Source organism: Chrysemys picta, chromosome 13, assembly GCF_011386835.1.
Source record: "Chrysemys picta bellii isolate R12L10 chromosome 13, ASM1138683v2, whole genome shotgun sequence".
In the NCBI taxonomy this organism is placed as follows: domain Eukaryota; kingdom Metazoa; phylum Chordata; order Testudines; family Emydidae; genus Chrysemys; species Chrysemys picta.
In genome coordinates, this window is record NC_088803.1 from 34,683,071 (window position 1) to 34,700,794 (window position 17,724).

The window sequence follows — 17,724 nt, forward strand, 5'->3', positions numbered from 1 at the left end:
CCCCCCGGATCCCACCCCCTATCCAACCCCCCCTGCTTCCTGTTCACTGAGTACCCTGACCCCTATCCACACCCCCGCCACCTGACAGGCCCCTCAGGATCCCCTGTCCCTTATCCAACCTCCCCCCCACTCCCCACCCCCTTACCGTCCAGAGCCACCCACACTGCCTCGCTGCCCGGCAGGAGCTCACAGCCCTGCCCTCCAGAGCGCTGGCGGCGTGGCAAGCGGAGGCTGCAGGGGAGGGGAGACAGCAGGGGAGGGGCCAGGGGCTAGCCTCCCTAGCCAGGAGCTCAAGGGCCGGGCAGGACGGGCCTGTGGGCCGGATGTGGGGCCTATACATCTTTGGCATCCACTATTAAGAGGGAAGTAAAGGGGTGTGGGGGAGAATCAGGTCAAGGCTGACATTGTTCTGCAACCCAGAATCTATACCCTGAGAACAGAAGCGTGTAACATAAAAAGATCGGAGAACGTTTAATTCAAGATCTGTTTAACCCTCTGAGGGACAGCTAATTACATGAATGTCTGATCAGCAACATTTCCTCTGACAAATCACACCTACTTCATTGTGCTAACATCACATCCACTTAAAATCAGGATACCTGCAAAATAAATCATCCCCCAAGACAAACCATCAGGGCAATAACAGCTTGTTTGTATCTTCTTATCTTGCATTATAAACGCACCCTAGGTTCTCTGCGGTTTCAAGCAACATCATACAAGTCGACATTTGTGCTAAGGAATAAACAAACAATTTTTCTTTATGCCCAGTGTTCAGGGCACTTTGTCGTTTAAGCCTGGCTTTGAAAATGCATGTCCAGTTTACAGGCAGTGGAAAATGGTTGACTGAATCATCGTATTCATTCTCTATTAGTTGGCAGAATAGAGTAGAATAGAGCTATTCTCATTTGGACAGGTTGAACAAAGCCATTCATTTACATTTTGGTCCATCTAAGCGCAACCGTATTTGGTCACGTAAAACAAGTGTTTAAGAGGAATCCTCTCTGTTACCTTGCAATCATTTTTATTTACCCATTTCAAGCCGCTTTTATTTTTATGCCATCATCAGCTTATAAACTGCAGTGTGTGACTGTGAACAGGTCCCTCCAAAAACGTCAACAACTTGTTAGTGGCTTTGTTAGTTGTGAAGAAACTTATATTCTGCATTAACACTGCGGATTATCTTCTGTTTTTCAAAGAAACATGCAACCAAGAGAGACTACGGGCTAGAAAGCGGTAGCTGTAACAGAACGCAATTATAGTATAAAAATAGGTCACTGGGATAATATAACCTTTAGACTACTGGCAACATGTCACTGTTTGAGCCAGCCGGCCTGCCATATTTCCATAGGATGTCAGTATCAACAAAACAAAACAAGCATCCTCCACGTGTTTGCATGCTTCTGTTTGAACATTAATTCATTCACTCCTTTTATTTTTTCCTCATTTGTATGAGCTAAGAACAGAAGAAGCTAAATGCTACACACACGTCATACCATTGGACCTCTTCAGAGAAGATCTATTGCACATGGGCTTCATTACAGGTTAGCTCGTAATTGTTCTATGTAAGGCATGCGGAAGTCTGACAAGGCAGCAACACAGTCTATTAAAAGTGGCACCACACTCCAACAAGTGTATGTTGGCACACTCATCAGTGCCCCAGAGGTTGATGAACACACCTAGACCTGTTTGTCAAAAACCAGGTTGACTCCTAACGTGATGAAAATGGGGACTGTTCTCAATAATCCCTGTACTGGAATCATCAAGTATCCAGAACTCAAGAAGACAAAATTTGACTGTAAGATCATTGGTTCCCCAACCTTTTCATTCTACAAACCACTCCACATGAGAAATATAGTCCCAGGGACTCACCTCCATGCTCAACTCCAATCCCCACACTGTTCGGTTTGCAGAACATTTCATTCTGGGGAATACCAGGAAGGCTTCTAGAGATTACTAGTCAGCTAAGGACTATAGTCTGAGAACCACTGCCACCAGTGAGAGACACTGGATGGTGTTTCTCATACAAGTTCAAGGAATACATCATTTCATCTACATCCAAGCCGTCACCTGTGGCAGCACTATCGCTATGAATTCCATTAAGTGGGCCGGTGCTATACAAAACAGTATGTGAATGCTTATAAATCCACTGAGGCTCTGATTTCTGTCACTTGAACTTACTGCACATTGCTTACTTTTGTTTGTATACCATAGAGTTGTATTTTAATCTAGGATAATACTGTTTAACACTGTGCTCACAGCTCACTTAATGTACAGCAATTTCTAGCCCAGGTTGCTTAAAGCTCATAATCAGGTATCAGAGCTTAATGGCTCACAAATCATTTGGTATGTAGTGCAATTTCAGCTTAGCAGAGTCAGCTCTCTCTAGAATATCCTGGTAGTTTAATATTACTGCACAGTCCTGTCTGTGAAAAAAAGACACATTAAACCCAATGTTCCCCTACACATTTTCACTCACTGACTGTTGTACACCATACTCAACATGACAACCACCACTCACCAAGCCAAGAGGAGGGCATCTGAACACTGATTCCTTGCCGGCTGGCAAAGAGCTCAGAAAGGATTTTTTTCAGCTCAAAGAAGTATGTTGAGATCAGATTGATCTTCATCAATTTTTGGATTTCTGGTAACATCACTTGGATCTTTTAAGAGGCAGAGAAAGGATGGGCAGCAGATGCTGCAGAAGGCTGGTTGACCATTCACAGATGTAAGCACTATATGGCCGCTGAGCACATGAAGGGCATCGATTTTGCTTTGACTGTGCTATGCCTCTGTACAATAGGGACTCAACATGGTCAAAGTCTCCAGGCACTACTGTAATATTAATGTCAAACAATACTGGGATCAACGTTTCCACCAGCAATGACTGCATTCAAGAAACATGCCAATGAAACCATGTTAGGACTCGCAGAGCCCTCCCACTGAGGCCCCAACTCTGCTTCAGACATATGTTGATCACAAGCTGCCAAGTGGCTGCATAAGGCATGGAGGAGAGGTAATTCCAAGAAAGTCATTGTGCGGAACAAAGAATTATAAGGTCCAATTTTTTTAAAGGGGAAGTACCAGGTTGTTACATTTAGTACTTAAGTATGCTACATAGAAACTGATGAGTTTACTTTCTGCAGTGCAGATTGTTTCCTAATACAGCTCTGTATCCCCTTCCCAAAAGTGTTTCAGGATTACTTTATCTTGCACTTTTGCAATATGCCAGCACTAGCTTAGCATCCACTAGTGTTTCCTAATTTACTGTTACTGTAGCTGAAAAGCCAAGTGCAAACATTTAAGCTCAAGCTATGGATTTTTCTCCCCCAGAGCCTTGCTTAACGAACACTCCTCTGCAGCTTCAATATGGTTGATCTCCTTTGCAGCTTTCATTTCGTTGTTGAATATGCTAGTTTGTGGCAATGTGTTTTCTGCTCACTGAACTGGCTCGTTCTTTCAGTTGAACAAACTGTTCCATGTTAAGGAAGGAGTTGGCTGAATTTTAAGAAAGAATTTTTCCCTTCTGACAGTGTTGCTAAAGACCCAAAGTCAGTTCAGAGCCAAGTTACAAAAGGTCAGAAGAGGATAGTCAAGCAATGGGTGTAGTTCCTGTGTGTCATAAGCCGGTAAAGGAAATGGGTGGGGAGAAAAATGCATGAAATTTTGACCTGAAATAATATGTCTGTCCAGTTAGCAACGCAGAATGGGCTTTTATCCAGAAATATACCTGTGGGCCTAAAAGTGCACTGTTTCTATTTTAGAAGACCAGGTTTGTTAGGAGAACTTGAGGCAAATTATCGTCCCCATGTCTTCATAGTCACCCATCATTGTGTGTGTGAATAAGACAGAGACAGACCGACTTTTGAGTTCTACTGGTAAAAAGAAAAGGCAGCCCTATGCTTTTTCCTGAAGCTATTTTAAAGCGCTACTGCTTTCAGTTCCCTCGGTCAGCCAAATGAGCCTTCACAAGGCAAAACATTCTCACTAGTTGCTATTCAAACAGCACAAAGCCTGAGGAAATGGCTTTTGTTGTGGAAAGCCTGTGGAAGTTGTGTTGTGCTGAAGCTACCGCAACACCCGCAACTTGTGGGCAGGTTTGTGGAGCTGCAGATTGTCCTGCAAGCTATGCAGAGGCTCACCTGCAGCTGCTCTACATGCCCAACTACCTCCAAATACACAGGTCAAACACAGAGGTTAACTGGAGCCTTCCATGGGCCACGAGGGTAAATTTCACCAAGGATACAATGCTGTTGTTGTTTTTTTCCAGTTGTGAATTATGAGTGGCCAAGTAGTGGAAAAGCAACACTATGTGGGACACTGGCAATGTGGGAGCTCAAAGGAAGGAACAAAGCTAATTTCCTACCTGCTTTATAATAATACAAATCTCTAGTGCCTAAGCCTCAAGCACCTCCTTTACATTTTCTTCTTATTTTTAAGCCATTGTTAAGGAAAACTGGAAACTGATTTGCCCTCTCCTCCATTGGGTTCCTACATGGCTAGTGTCACAAATGAGATCACTGTTGGAGCAAATCGGGTGCAGTTTTCTGTCAATGTTCAGTATTATTTATTATTTGTAGGTGCCCTTATTCATTGACCAGTACCCCATTGTGCTAGGTGCTGCGGAAACAGAATAAGACCATCCCTGGATTTCCATTTGTTATCAGTGGGATCTGCATTGGCTGCCAGCAGTTAATGTCTTAATGCTTAAGCATTTACAGGCCTCACAACAGCCCTGAGTGGTAAGGATTAGAGAGGAATCACTCACCACTGAAATGCTGCCATATTTGGGGTAGAAAGTGGCAGGTGTTTAATAATGTTCAACAATGCTACACAACAGCTGAGGACAGGAAGTGAAGAATTCTGCATCCAGCTGAAACCGAGGAGGGAAATTAGGGACAGAGTGTAATTCTAGAACTGCAAGTTGGTCCAAGTACCATGAATTAACATGCCTACTCTTAAAGGAGTGCCAGGGGAGTTTTGTTGAGTGTCTTAAATGGTCAAGATCCTGGACTTGAGACTCAGATGAATGAAAACTTCAGTAGGATAAGGCCAGGTTTTCGAGCACTCAGCTGGAACTAGATTTTCAAATAAGCTCTGCTTCCATTTAAGCACCTGAATAAGGGCCAGATTTCTAAAAGTGCTTGGCATCCAGCTATTCCCACTGCACCACGTAAGGTCACATGATCGAAGGAGCTCAGCACCCAAAAGGCTAAGCAATTTTCAAATCTGGCCATTTATTCAGGTGTCTAAATAGGGGCTCAGCACTTTGGGGAAATCTGGCCCCAATTGGGAGTGCTGAATTTTTTGGAAAATCTTGCCTAAATTGTCTAACATCAGGTTGTTGCATTGGTTCATCACTGACTCTCTAAAGAGTGCCACTCTCTGAATCACCCACACCACTTCCTGCAGCACCCATGTGGATCTTTGAGTTCTCCCGTTCTGTGCTTGTGGTTCCAAGAGATCTCACAAGAACATATGATGGCCTCGCTGTAGACCAACGACTAATTACTCTGACTTTATACCCAGGGCCGGCTCTAGGCACCAGGCACCCAAGCACATGCTTGGGGCGGCACCTGGTAAGGGGCGGCGGGGGGAGCGCGGCGCGGCATTCCGCAGGGGGGGTGTGCTCCGGCGGCGCAGCGCTGGGGGGGTGGGCTCCGGTTGCGCGGGGCTCGGCGAGGGGACGGCGCAGGCGCGGCACTGGAAGGGGGTTCCGGCGGCGCTCGGCGGGGGGCGGGGGCGGGCTCCGGCAGCGCGGGGCTCGGCGCTGGGGGGCAGCGCGGGGCTCGGCGCTCGGGGGGGGGTGCAGCGCGGGCACAGCGCTGGAGGGGGTTTCCGGCGGCGCTTGGCAGGGGGAGGGGGCGGGCTCCGGCGGCGCGGGGCTCGGCGCTCGGGGGGGGGGGTTCCGGCAGCACTCGGCGCGGGGGGGGTGGGCTCCGGCGCTTGGTGGGGGGGTGGCTCGGAGGGCACTGCTCTGGGGGGGGTTCCGGTGGCGCTCGGCGGGAGGGCGGCGCGGCCCGGCGCTCGGCGGGGGACGTGGGGGGCGGCGCTTTTTTTTGCTGCTTGGGGCAGCAAAAAAGCTAGAGCCGTCCCTGTTTATACCCTAATCAATTGACAGTGAATCTTTTAACTGGGACAGCATTCAAGAGAAACTAGACTGAATGTTTTCTACCTCTTTTTAACAGTGAGCCTATAGTTCTTTGAAAGTTGATATTACGGAGCAGATAGATCTGGATTTTCATTTGAAATTCCAACAGGTGAAACCTTGGATCCAGCAGCATTGGAGCCAAGAGGACTCAATTTCTGCTTCTTTTGAAAACTGTTTCTCATTTAAAATATATTTGTTGATCCACTGTCATTTGGACAGTACACTGTGAACCTTTCTTGACAGAGTTCCACTCTTTCTCTGGCTGTTTAGAATGGCACTTTGAATGTATTATCCTTACACAGGAGATTCGATTATTTTTTATTAAGATCTGTCTCTCTTCTAGAGGTCAGCTGTGAGATAAAAGCAGCCCAGTTATTTGCTGCTTGAAATGAAAAGATTTTCCTTAATATCAAGACATTTCAGTTAGCTGAAAGTAGTCGGCATCCTTCAGTCTCGAGAGACCATGGGGATGCGCCCCTGAGAGGGAAAGAATTTACTCAGTTGGTTTTATGGCAGCCGTGAACGTGGCTGAAGAGACCCACTTGAGAGAGACAATCTCTGCCGTATCTGTCACATTTAAAGGTGATGTTTCGACCCTTTGGGCTCTGCCTTCTGCGAGCTCTTTTCTCCTCTGCTAAGCTGGACGGCTTCCTCTCATAACTTTTTTAAGCTCATTTCCAAAGGCTGCAGTCCTGAGTGTGATCTTCCCAATTGTCCACAACCATGTCCATTTCTTTGAGGTCTCGCTTGCACACACCCTTGAAATGAAATTTTGGGCATCCTTTGGGTCTTTTTCCAAATGCCAATTCACTGTAGAGAATGTCCTTTGGCATGCACCCATCATTCATTCGGCACACGTGCCCAAGCCAGCGGAGGCGTCTCTGTCTGAGGAGTGTTTGCATGCTGGGTATACTGGCCCACTTGAATACCTCAGTGTTGGTGACTGTCCCTCCAGGAGATTCCAAAGATTTGATGAAGGCAACACCTATGAAAGCAGTTGAGCCTCTTTTCCCGATGAGACGATAAGGTCCATGTCTCGCTCCCATACAAAAGTGTGCTGATAACACATGCACGATACACACAGATCTTTGTGTGTTCTGTCAGTTTGTTGTTTTGCCATACCCTCTTGTTCAGTCCAGACATTGTTGTGGCGGCTTTTCCAATGCGGCTGTTGAGTCAGGTCAGGCTATGCCTGCTACCGTAATGAGAGTAGACTATACTAACTGTAGCTCATCAATCCCACTGCCTTGTGGGTAGCCCGGGACGGTGTAAAGCTAAGGGAGCAACCCCTGACAGAAAAGCCCCACTGCCTTGTAGTTTAAAGAAACTAAGCAAATTGCATCATCTTTCTCGTCACCCCAGATGACTTGATAGGCCTCTTCCATGTGTAACGGCTGGGATTTCACCTCATCTAAAAATGACTTAGCAGACAATCAGAGAGACTAAGCAGAACAACTTCTGAAAGCCAAGAAAATTAGGACTCCTGCCCTAGTATTCTCTAATGCCCAGCTACTGTGGGTTGATATGGCCAGTAACTGGGGGGGGAGGGGTTAGCCTCTGTGGCTTCACAATCCTTAATATTAAATATTTAGCCAGTTTCAAGTAATTTCCAAACAGAACTCTACCAAGGGTGCTTTCAGCTATTATGTACAGTCCTTGCCAGGGTGTTCTCGATGGCCTGTCTGAAGAAAACAGTCCAGTGGAGGGGGGGTCTTCCTTGCTGACTCTGTTATGAACACCAATACGTAATGGTGAACTAGCTAAAGTAGACTGGCTGGTTTGCAACCTTCACTATGTGGGGGTATGGGAGACCACTCTCTATGGCTTGTTCAATATTTGAGCTGTCTGCTGAGACTCAGCAGGTGGTGGACAGGAGCTCACTAAGCCATTCAATAACTGTTTGATGGAAATATCTTTTGGTAGCTATATGGGGTGGACAAGGGAGACTTTAAAGAGCTGTGACAGCCTATTTAAAAGGGTTTTGTTTTTCCGAATAGAGGTCTCCCTCTAAACCTTACTTCAAACTATTGATGTAGTCATTAAACTTGTGGATCAGGATAATGCCTTAATATGGAGAATTTGATTTTAAGAATTCCAGGCACGCTGGAAGAATTGCTTCCCAGTCACTGATTAGTGTGCACACCCGTGAACTGCCAACCATGTACTAACCTCCACTTTGTATTCAAAGCTTTATACAATAGAGTATGTTATTTTAGTACCTTTCAGACGCCAGTTTGAAGATCTCAGAGTGCAATTTGAAAGAATTAAAATACAAATAACCCCATATTATCCAATTTTGCTATATCCCTGAATATGTTTAAGGTATTAGATGGTGTTAATATTACAATTTCCTCTTCCACTAGTGACACACATTCAAAGCTCCAAGTCAAATCTTAATATGACCTGGCAAAACCAAAAATTTAGGAAAAAATAATAAAGGAAATTACTATCATATGCAAGTCAAAATTCATAGAATTTCTATGAAGTTACACATTACAGACTGGATTTATCCTGTTAAAATAACTCCTGAAGAGGAATTAAAGTATTGCCCAATTACTGTCAGATTTTATAGAATCTAGTTTCAGGGTTTTTTTTCTATATGTTTCAAAACTAATGTACAAATTACCATCAAATTATGGAAATACCAGTATATATATATATTTTTTTACATTTACCTGAATGCAAAGGTAAATCTATAAAGTTACCTTAAAGAAAAAAAGAGTTAACACTTTATATCAATATATCTAAAAGTATATCCTAAACTAGTTTACTTTTCTTCTTTAGATCTCATTCTCTACCCCATATGAAAAAATGACGTTTACTCACCTGTAACCAGAGGGGTTTTTTTTTGTTTTTTTTTTTAAGATAACCTCTTAGCATTCCCACTCTTGGGATGCACCAGTCCTGCAGCTTGGCAGGTCCCTTGATCTGACAACTAGGCCCACACTTGCAGGCCCAAAGTGCCTGCTGAGCTGCACTGACCCAAGAGTGGGAATGTGCAGAGGCCACTCGAACGAGAACAAAAGTTTTCCATCAACTCTCTGCTAGGCAGGTGAAACTCTGCATCAGTTACAACTTCTACTTCCTTTGACTCTTTTGTGGAATGGGTATGCAGTAACTTGCATTTTGGCTACAATGTAATTTACAAAGTCTATCCAGTAATTTCATCTTTCAGAAAGCCAGATGAATAATTCTAAAACAGAATCAAGAAATTGTCTGGGTCCAAAACTAATTAGTCTGCTAATAGTTGTGTTATCTACCCAAATCAGATGTCCTGAAAGGTCACTTGCAAAGGCATGTGAGAGGATAGAAGTAGAGAATGGGTTTATACCAATTTTGCTTTTTTAAGAAGCATAAAGGCGGCCTGGATGCTGGGTTTTACTTAAAGTCAGTCTATTTCCCTGATTGTCTGTAGTGGTGTTGTTGGTCCCAGGATATAAGAGACACAAGGCAGGTGAGGTAATATCTTTTATTGGACCAACTTCTGTTGGGGGAAGGGACAAGCTTTTGAGCAGGTTGTTTTGTAAATTAGACTAGATTGACTGGAGAATTAGTAGGCCTATGACAACGTCACCAGTTGGAAGGAAGTGAACCTCAAATGAGAGAGGAATGGATTTTTATTGACTGTTTTGGTCTTGTTACAATCTATTTAATGGAAATCCTTGGGAGAAAAACTCTATTAGGAGTCCCACTTTCCATCCCCTTCAATTAAGAGTTGAAAAGGAATTATTCCTCATTTATACCACTGTAAGCAAGAGCCCAACCTGGCCATGTTTCTTCTCATCTGATGTAACTAAGATATTAGCTCACCTCTCTTCATTTTAGATTATCCCTTCAGTTCAGAGCAGGCCATAAGACTATCCCTTATTTCTCCAGAATGCAGTGAGACTACCTTTCAGTTAGCCAGTCTAAATCATGCCATGTTATCAATCGTGTGTATGGCACAGTATAGATGATTCGTTGTGTTTAGCTTAACTGACAGCTAACAGCATGATAAACTAAACTCCAGCAGGATTCCGCACAGGAGAGCATACTGGAAAAGTGCATATGTAGTGTCAGCATGCAGCCCACAAAATAAAGGAATTCAGAAAACTGGTAATGGACTTCTGGAGCCTTTCTTCTCTAGGTCACCAGTTCAAATCCAACCCAGGTTAGCCAAAATCAAAGGAGGCACCTATGGGACGGGAGTTGGTGGTCTAAGTCTGATTTCTGCTATACATTTGTCCACTACAGCACGAAACCAGTTACAGTTGTCAGTCGTAGGCTATGTCTACACTGTCCACCTTACAACGGTTCAGCTGTGCTGTTGTAAGGTGTGATGTGCAGCTGCCCTTTATTGCTTTATTTATCCAAGCGACAAAATAAAACCACCTCCAACAAGGGGCAGTAGCTTCGTTGCCAAGAGCATGGCTCCCGCTGCCAAAGCGCTGTCCACACCAGAGTTTTTTGTCATTAAAACTTTTGTCGTTCAGGGACGTGTTTTTTCCACACCCCCTGAGTGACAAAAGTTTTAATGCAGAAAGTGCTAGTGTAAACATAGGGCTGGTCTACACTGGGGGCGGGGGGGGGGGAGGAATCGATCCAAGATATGCAACTTCAGCTACGTGAATAGCATAGCTGAAGTCGAAGTATCTTGGATCGAATTACCTGGGGTCCACACGGCGCGGGATCGACGGCCGCGGCTCCCCCGTCAACTGCGCTACTGCCGCTCGCTCTGGTGGAATTCCGCAGTCGACGGTGAGCACGTTCAGGGATCGATATATCGTGTCTTAATGAGATGCGATATATCGATCCCGGATAAATCGATTGCTACCCGCCGATACGGCGGGTAGTGAAGACGTACCCATAGCCTTAGAAAGAGCCCAAGGAGATGTGGGATTAACTAGCATGACAGCACAGGGAAAGCTTGATGCTGCCCATCCTGTGAATAAGGAACGCACAGCAGTCTCCATGGCGAAGAACCTATCACTTTAACCTGCGCTAAATGAATGAGAGCGAGAGGGTAACAATGTAAATAAATCAGGGTGTTACTAAGGTCTGCAAGGACAGGTTACATTCCCAATTATGCTGCCACAACCTAACTATGCTACTATTTTATTCTAAATCTACTTTAAGTCTGAAACCCTGAAGTATAAAATTATTTAGCTACTGGCAGATTTGCTGAGCTGCCAAAATCCACTCAGCGTCTGGGGCCGAGGGAAGAAAAAACAATCGCTTTGTTTTTCCAAGCAGTTGCTTTCTTCCAGTTTGGAGAGGTGAGACGAGAGCGTGGAAGCATCTTAATGAAACAGCACCAAAGCGACAGCATGTCAAGTGGGATAAAGCACAGGAGGGTAAGAATTCCCCTCTGTACAGAAGCCTGCAATGGGGTTGCTGTAATCACCTGTAGGGAAAAGATTAAGGGGATGGATGTTGGATGTCTACAATATATAATGGGAGAAACAGCAAGTCTGCAGGGCTCATCTCTGATCAACTCAAACACTCAAGATAGCTTCAATTCATAGTAAAGCCCTTCAGTGTAAGACTCTTAAGATCAACCAGGCAAATCCTAAATCAAGCAGATCAGTCAAGTGGCCAATGTGAGGCAGGGTAGCCAAGATCATCATAGAAGAGAGAGGCTTCCAGCAAGACTTCACTTAATGCATAATCTTGTAAACACCACTTTGCCTTGGTAATTGGAAAGTAGCTCGGGATATTCTGCCTCCCAAATCCCTATACCCAGGGTAATACGCAGAGCCCTGAGGCAATCTGCTTCTACACTGAAAGGATTTGGGAGTCACTAGCCGCAAGCCTCTAAATTTAGAGCCTGCTGCTCTGTTCTGTAGCTGTCATCCTCTTCTCCACCCCCATGTGAAAGTTGGACAAATCTATCTCAGCAGCATTCTGAAACTGCCAGGTATGACTGGTGAAGTGGTGCCAGCCAAACAGAAGATACCCTGATCTTCATCTCTTTGATTATAGAAGTTTCCACTCTAAGCAATGATATAAAAAAAAATTCCTGGGCAGACTAGCAGGAAAGTGATTTCATTTCCCAGCACTGAAAAAGTTTAGTTGTCCCAAGTCTGTGCCTTACTGTTAATTGCTTTTATCATTTTAAGATATAGTAAACATCAGTTCACTTACAGCCAATGCAGACTGTGCAAAGACATACAAAACTAGCAAAGGAGGTGTCTATGCTAGAGAAATTGTTGGCAGCTTCCCTTTTGTTTTCAAGGCAATTTCCACTAACCACTCCCACCCCACTTTCAGTCAACTTCTAGGCCTCATCTACACTACCGAGTTAGGTCAACGTAAGAAAAATATTTTTTTCTAGGAACTCTCCTTGCGTGGCCTCTGCCACGTGATTCTGGGATGCTCTCATTCAGAAGTGAAGTGGCCTTAGTTCACCATAGCTCAGTCTTCCTTAAAGGCCACTTCACTTCTGAATGACAGCGTCCACGTGGGTTAAATGCACTTTAACTTATGCACACTAACTTCACACCTTTAGTTAATTTGTCTTAACCTTTGTGAGTGCCCCAGTGAAGACAAGCACTCGGATGAAGTGAAACCTCTTTGTAGCCAAGAACTCACCCCAGAAAAGGAAATGGTGCTTTAACCCCAGAGACATTTTTTAAGTTATCTGGGAACCATCTCTAACGTAACTGGGAAGATGCTGAGCACAAATTGTTAGACTGAGCTGTAAGGTTATAAATTGCTAACAATTTGGCATAGGTAAGTATTCTTGATCCAAGTGTCTGTATCAACCCACAAAAAACACAGGGGCCAGATTTTCAAAATGGTTCGGCCCCTGAGGCACCTAAAAGAAATGACTGGAATTTCAAAGTGACTGCAGCACCCAATGGCTCCCATAACTTAATAATGTCTGAAAACCTCGCCACTTCATTTAGGTGTCTCAATAGGAGCTGTGCTCCTTTGACCATCTGACTCCAGCTGTGAGGGCTGAGCAGCACGTCTGAAAATCTGGCCCTTGGTCCAGTTCCGTGTGAGGCGATAGCCATTCGTAAGCATTTCAGAAGTTTGACTTTAGCCACCCGTCGGCCTGTTGTAGATGCCAGATGAGGAAGTTATTGTCATTTGCCTGGATATTTTCCATTACATGGCAGCCGCTTCTCCTGTAAGTGCAGGTTGTCTCATGAAAACAGATAGCGTTCTAGGTGCTAATAAACTCACTGCCCTCCAACAGTCTCCATCTCTGGGCTTAAATCTGGCCCTGATGATCCAGCCAATTGAGCTGAGAAGGGATTAGATAACATAACACCTCGCTCCTGTAAAGCACTGTTCATCAGTAAATCTCAAAACCTTTTACCAAGGAGGTCAATATAATTATCCCCATTTTACAGATTGGGAAACTGGGAGCAACACGAATGTGAAATGACTTGCCTAAAGATACTCCATATGTCAATGTGAGGAATAGAACCCAGGTCTCCTGAATCCCGTCCAGTGCTCTATTCACTAGGCAACACTGCCTCCTCCGATGTCAGGCAAGCCATTGACGTTTGACGCAAGGAGAAAAAAAAAATAGCAAAAGCACCATAGGAAAGCAGCAGAATAAACCCCAGAAAGAAAATGCTAGGTAGAGGTAAGTGCAGGAGAAAGCATCATTTCATCTCTGCTGTACCACACATAGGTATTTCTCCTGCCATTTGCAATCTACTTAGAGGCCACTCAGGAGTCCGGCCACCAAATTTAAAATTAAGAAAGAGTCTAATAAATTGCCAAATGCTTCTCCATTTGAGTACGTGGGACTCCACACACTTTGCTATGGGTGTGTGTAGTGGGTCTGGATGGTAGGAGGGGAGACAATTTACAGGTCACCTTCAAAATAATTCAAATTCTTCCACATAATTTTTCCAGTGAGACTAGAACAGAGTTACACAAAAACCAAAAGCCTTAATGCCCCTTATATACACACTCCCTTTAACAAGTTTTGGCCTAAAGAAGCATCCTTTGCCTTCCATCGAAGGTATTTATATGGCATCTGTTATCATATCATTTGAGCACCTCGCAATTTGTAATGTAATTATTCTTACCAGGACAGCGCTATTATCCCAGTTTTACAGGTGGGGAACTGAGGCACAGAGAGACTAAGTGACTCAGCCAAGGTCACACGGGAAGTCTGTGGCACAGCAGACCATTGAACCCAGGCCTCCCAAGTTCCCTAGACAATGGATCTTCCTTCCGAGGGAAATATCAGAGGGAATTATATTCATCCTCAGTTTCCACATCAAAGCACTAAGTAACAAAAGAGTATCCCAAACTAAACGGGCATAGACTAAATTATCAGAATTTTTCTCCTGTCCAACCTAATGTGCCAGTAAAGGTGTTTTAGTCAAAATGTTTCTTTTTTAAAAAAAATCAATTGCAATGTTATTGGTGTGACAAAATGAATGACTTCTTTGGTACAGCAGACATAGCAATGCAAAAGCATGTGCAGGGTGCTGGAACAATTTGTATAGTAGGGGTGCTGAGAGACATTGAACCAAATTGTAAACCCTGTACAGGATGGAAACCACTTCAAGCCAGGGGGTGTGGCAGCACCCCTAGTTCCCTTTACCTTTTGTAAAACGTTAGATCATGGGCGGAGATGAGTAGGGTATTGTTTTGTTTTGGAGGGTTGCCTCTTCTAAGCAAGAACATGATAGAACAGTTCATAAGTTTAATCTTGGCATTATATCTTCATTTATAAATATGTACATTCAGAGACGCACTAAAGAGAATATGATCATGTCAATAGTAGGCCAGACTTCAATAACTGTGCATCTCACTGGCCATTTGCACATACCCTTATCTTGAATGTATGCATAACTATGGTATTGACAAGCAGAAACTATGTGTGTAAACATACAAACAGAGTTATAGAAAAAAAGCTTGATAAATACATTTTATTCTTGACCTTTTAGCCCCTAAAGGAAGTTTGTCTGCAAGCTGCAACTACTGAGTTATGAAGAAGCAAGCACTCAGGCTCCAAACGGTACCCTTTTCCATTCATGGAAATTAGAGATGGAAACCGCTACTAAAAGGCTGCTGACTATAAAGGCACATTACACACTCAGGGGAGGATCTTCAGGCCTCCTGCATAGATGAGTTACAACAGATGACACGGGGTATTTTAAAAAAAGTCTCAACAGCTGAGGACGACCCAACCATTTCTGTGAACATCTTGAGGATACAGGTAATTTTGTAAATGACAGACGCGCTGGGCAATAGATTTAGAAAAGCCCATATAAGACATCATTGTGTATTAGCATAACATAGGATACATGGTGAAAAGTCAAAATAACCAAGTTGGGTCTTGCCAAGAAACTTCGGCAGTGTTTTAACCACCAGTGGCCTAGCATTTTACTAATTATTTTTTTCACGTTTTGTATAAGCTATTTAATTTGCCAGTTTGCTACTACCCATGTATCTCAAGCAGATGTTTCAAAAGGTAACTGAAATGTCTGCTTTTGGTGGCAGGGAAGGGAAACAGGGAAATCTCACCTGTGTTGCTAGTTGGAAAAACCTTACCAGTATTATGGACACACATATTTGTATGTGTAAGCTTGAGGACAGACAAAAAGAGGAAAATATCCAACACTTTGTGGTCCACTCCGGAAAGAGCTTTGCCGTTTTAAGGGAGTGGTTATGGCCCCCTGTTTGACAGGTGATGAATTTATTCTGCATTGTTTCAAACCCATCATCTTTTTAAAATCACCAAGATTAATTTTTATTATTTTAGAAAAAGCAAAATGTAGTCTCCAGTAAGATTGTATTTTTAAAAATAGGTTTCTTTTCTAGTTGATTAGTGTGCAGCCAGCGCATTCTCACCAAAAGCAAAATGCTGTTTCTGTCCTTTATTCCTGGCAAAACATCATTCCGATGCAGCTGCTTAACTAATAGAATACTAGCACTTTTGGTTAGCAGCCCAATAGGTATAATGGCAGTCCCTGGTCCACTTATGTGTCATAGGTCCTCACAAATAAAGTATGTCGTCACTCTTACTCATTTCCCCCCATTCCAACTGAAGAGCAAATTCCGTGTTACAGCCAGAGCAGCCTAAGTCAGAGCTTTCAGTCAGAGGATCCAATTACACGCTGTGAAAGTATCACATGATTTTAACGTCAGATGTCCTATTTTAATTATGACCCCACAGTTTGAATATAGGTCATCCCGTCACAAGGGCTAGCTCAACAACTTCCACAGCTACGCCTCAAATGGGGCATGAGTAATCCGACTGAACCGGTACCCATAGGCCTACTAATACGTTGCCTGGGAACCACGCTGTAAGATATAGCACTAGAAAAGAAACCCAAAATCAAATGTTATCGACTCCCACTTATTATCTCTGTTACAGTAGCACCTAGACGACCAGGGCTGCATTGTGCTAGGTGCTGTATAGACACGGTGTGAGAGACAATCCTTCTCCCAAAGAACCTACACTGTAAATAGACAAGACCCGATGGGAGTGAGGAAAGAGATGGATGAAGTGACTTGACAAGGTCACAAAGCAGGGTCAGTGGCAGAGCCAGGATTAGAACCCACATCTCCTGACTCCCAATCCAACAGCCCATCTACTAGACCACACTACCTCTCACTCCCTATTAATTTGCCTGTAGATTACAAAATAATGATGGCTTTCAAATACTTCAGTTTCATCTCAGGCATCACTGCTGCTCTCGTTTTGCTTGTTTACGATGTGCACATGCATCATCACACTGAACAATCCCATTCTGTTAGTACACCCTTCTGGAATGTTTGGTACTTTAAAATGGGCAGATCTAACCTGCAATATTGGCCACACAAAATGAGAAATCAGATTAACAGGAGAGGAAGCACAACTAAAAGAAATGGAATGAATATCCAAGCCCAGCTCCATTCCTTTCACTCTTTAATACAGGTGTTGGAAGAAGAGACTAAGCAAGACTGCCAAACTGAATTTTATAATAAATTATTATTTTCTAGTTCTAGTTATCTCAGAGCCAAGCTATGCACTTTTAAACTCTATTCCTAGGAACAGGTATTGAGAACTAAGGTTTGCTCAAAAGAAGGTACGCCCAGCATGTTTTCCCATGACTTCAATAAATCCTGCAAACATTCTGGGCTTTGTACACAACGAGACTACTTAAATCTAGGGAGGGGAAGAATTAGCTCATGCAAAACACAAATAAACTTGTTTCACATTTGTAATCTAAGAGAAAAATATAAAGCAGGCTGAACGCATATTAATACACCCATGCTAGTATAATCCTTTGAAAACAGAAAGGAAATTATAATAAACTATTACTTTTTGTGAAAAATAGCAGAGTTCTAAGAGCATGGACACCAATAGTTTATTTCCTTAAAGCTGCTTAATGTGATATCAGAAACCCACCATGTGGCAAAGCAGGCTTGTCATCAGGCAGAGAGGATGACATGTTCCTACAATGCCTCTGAGCTGTCTTTATGAATAAATGCGTAAGTAACTAACAATGTTGTTTTCTGCAAACGTAACACAAAGAAAGCCACTCGGCTCACATGAACTCTTTCCACACAAGTCATCCAACTAGATTTTTCATTATTCAGTGGAGAATACCAGGAGATGTACACATGGTTTAAAA

The 17,724-nt window shown here is 43.6% G+C and overlaps 1 protein-coding gene across 9 annotated transcripts in view; it reads right to left on the reverse strand.

The window, feature by feature from the left end:
* Window positions 1–17,724, reverse strand: part of ZHX3 (zinc fingers and homeoboxes 3) — a 65,504-nt gene that overhangs the window by 16,009 nt on the left and 31,771 nt on the right. The window lies entirely within an intron of this gene.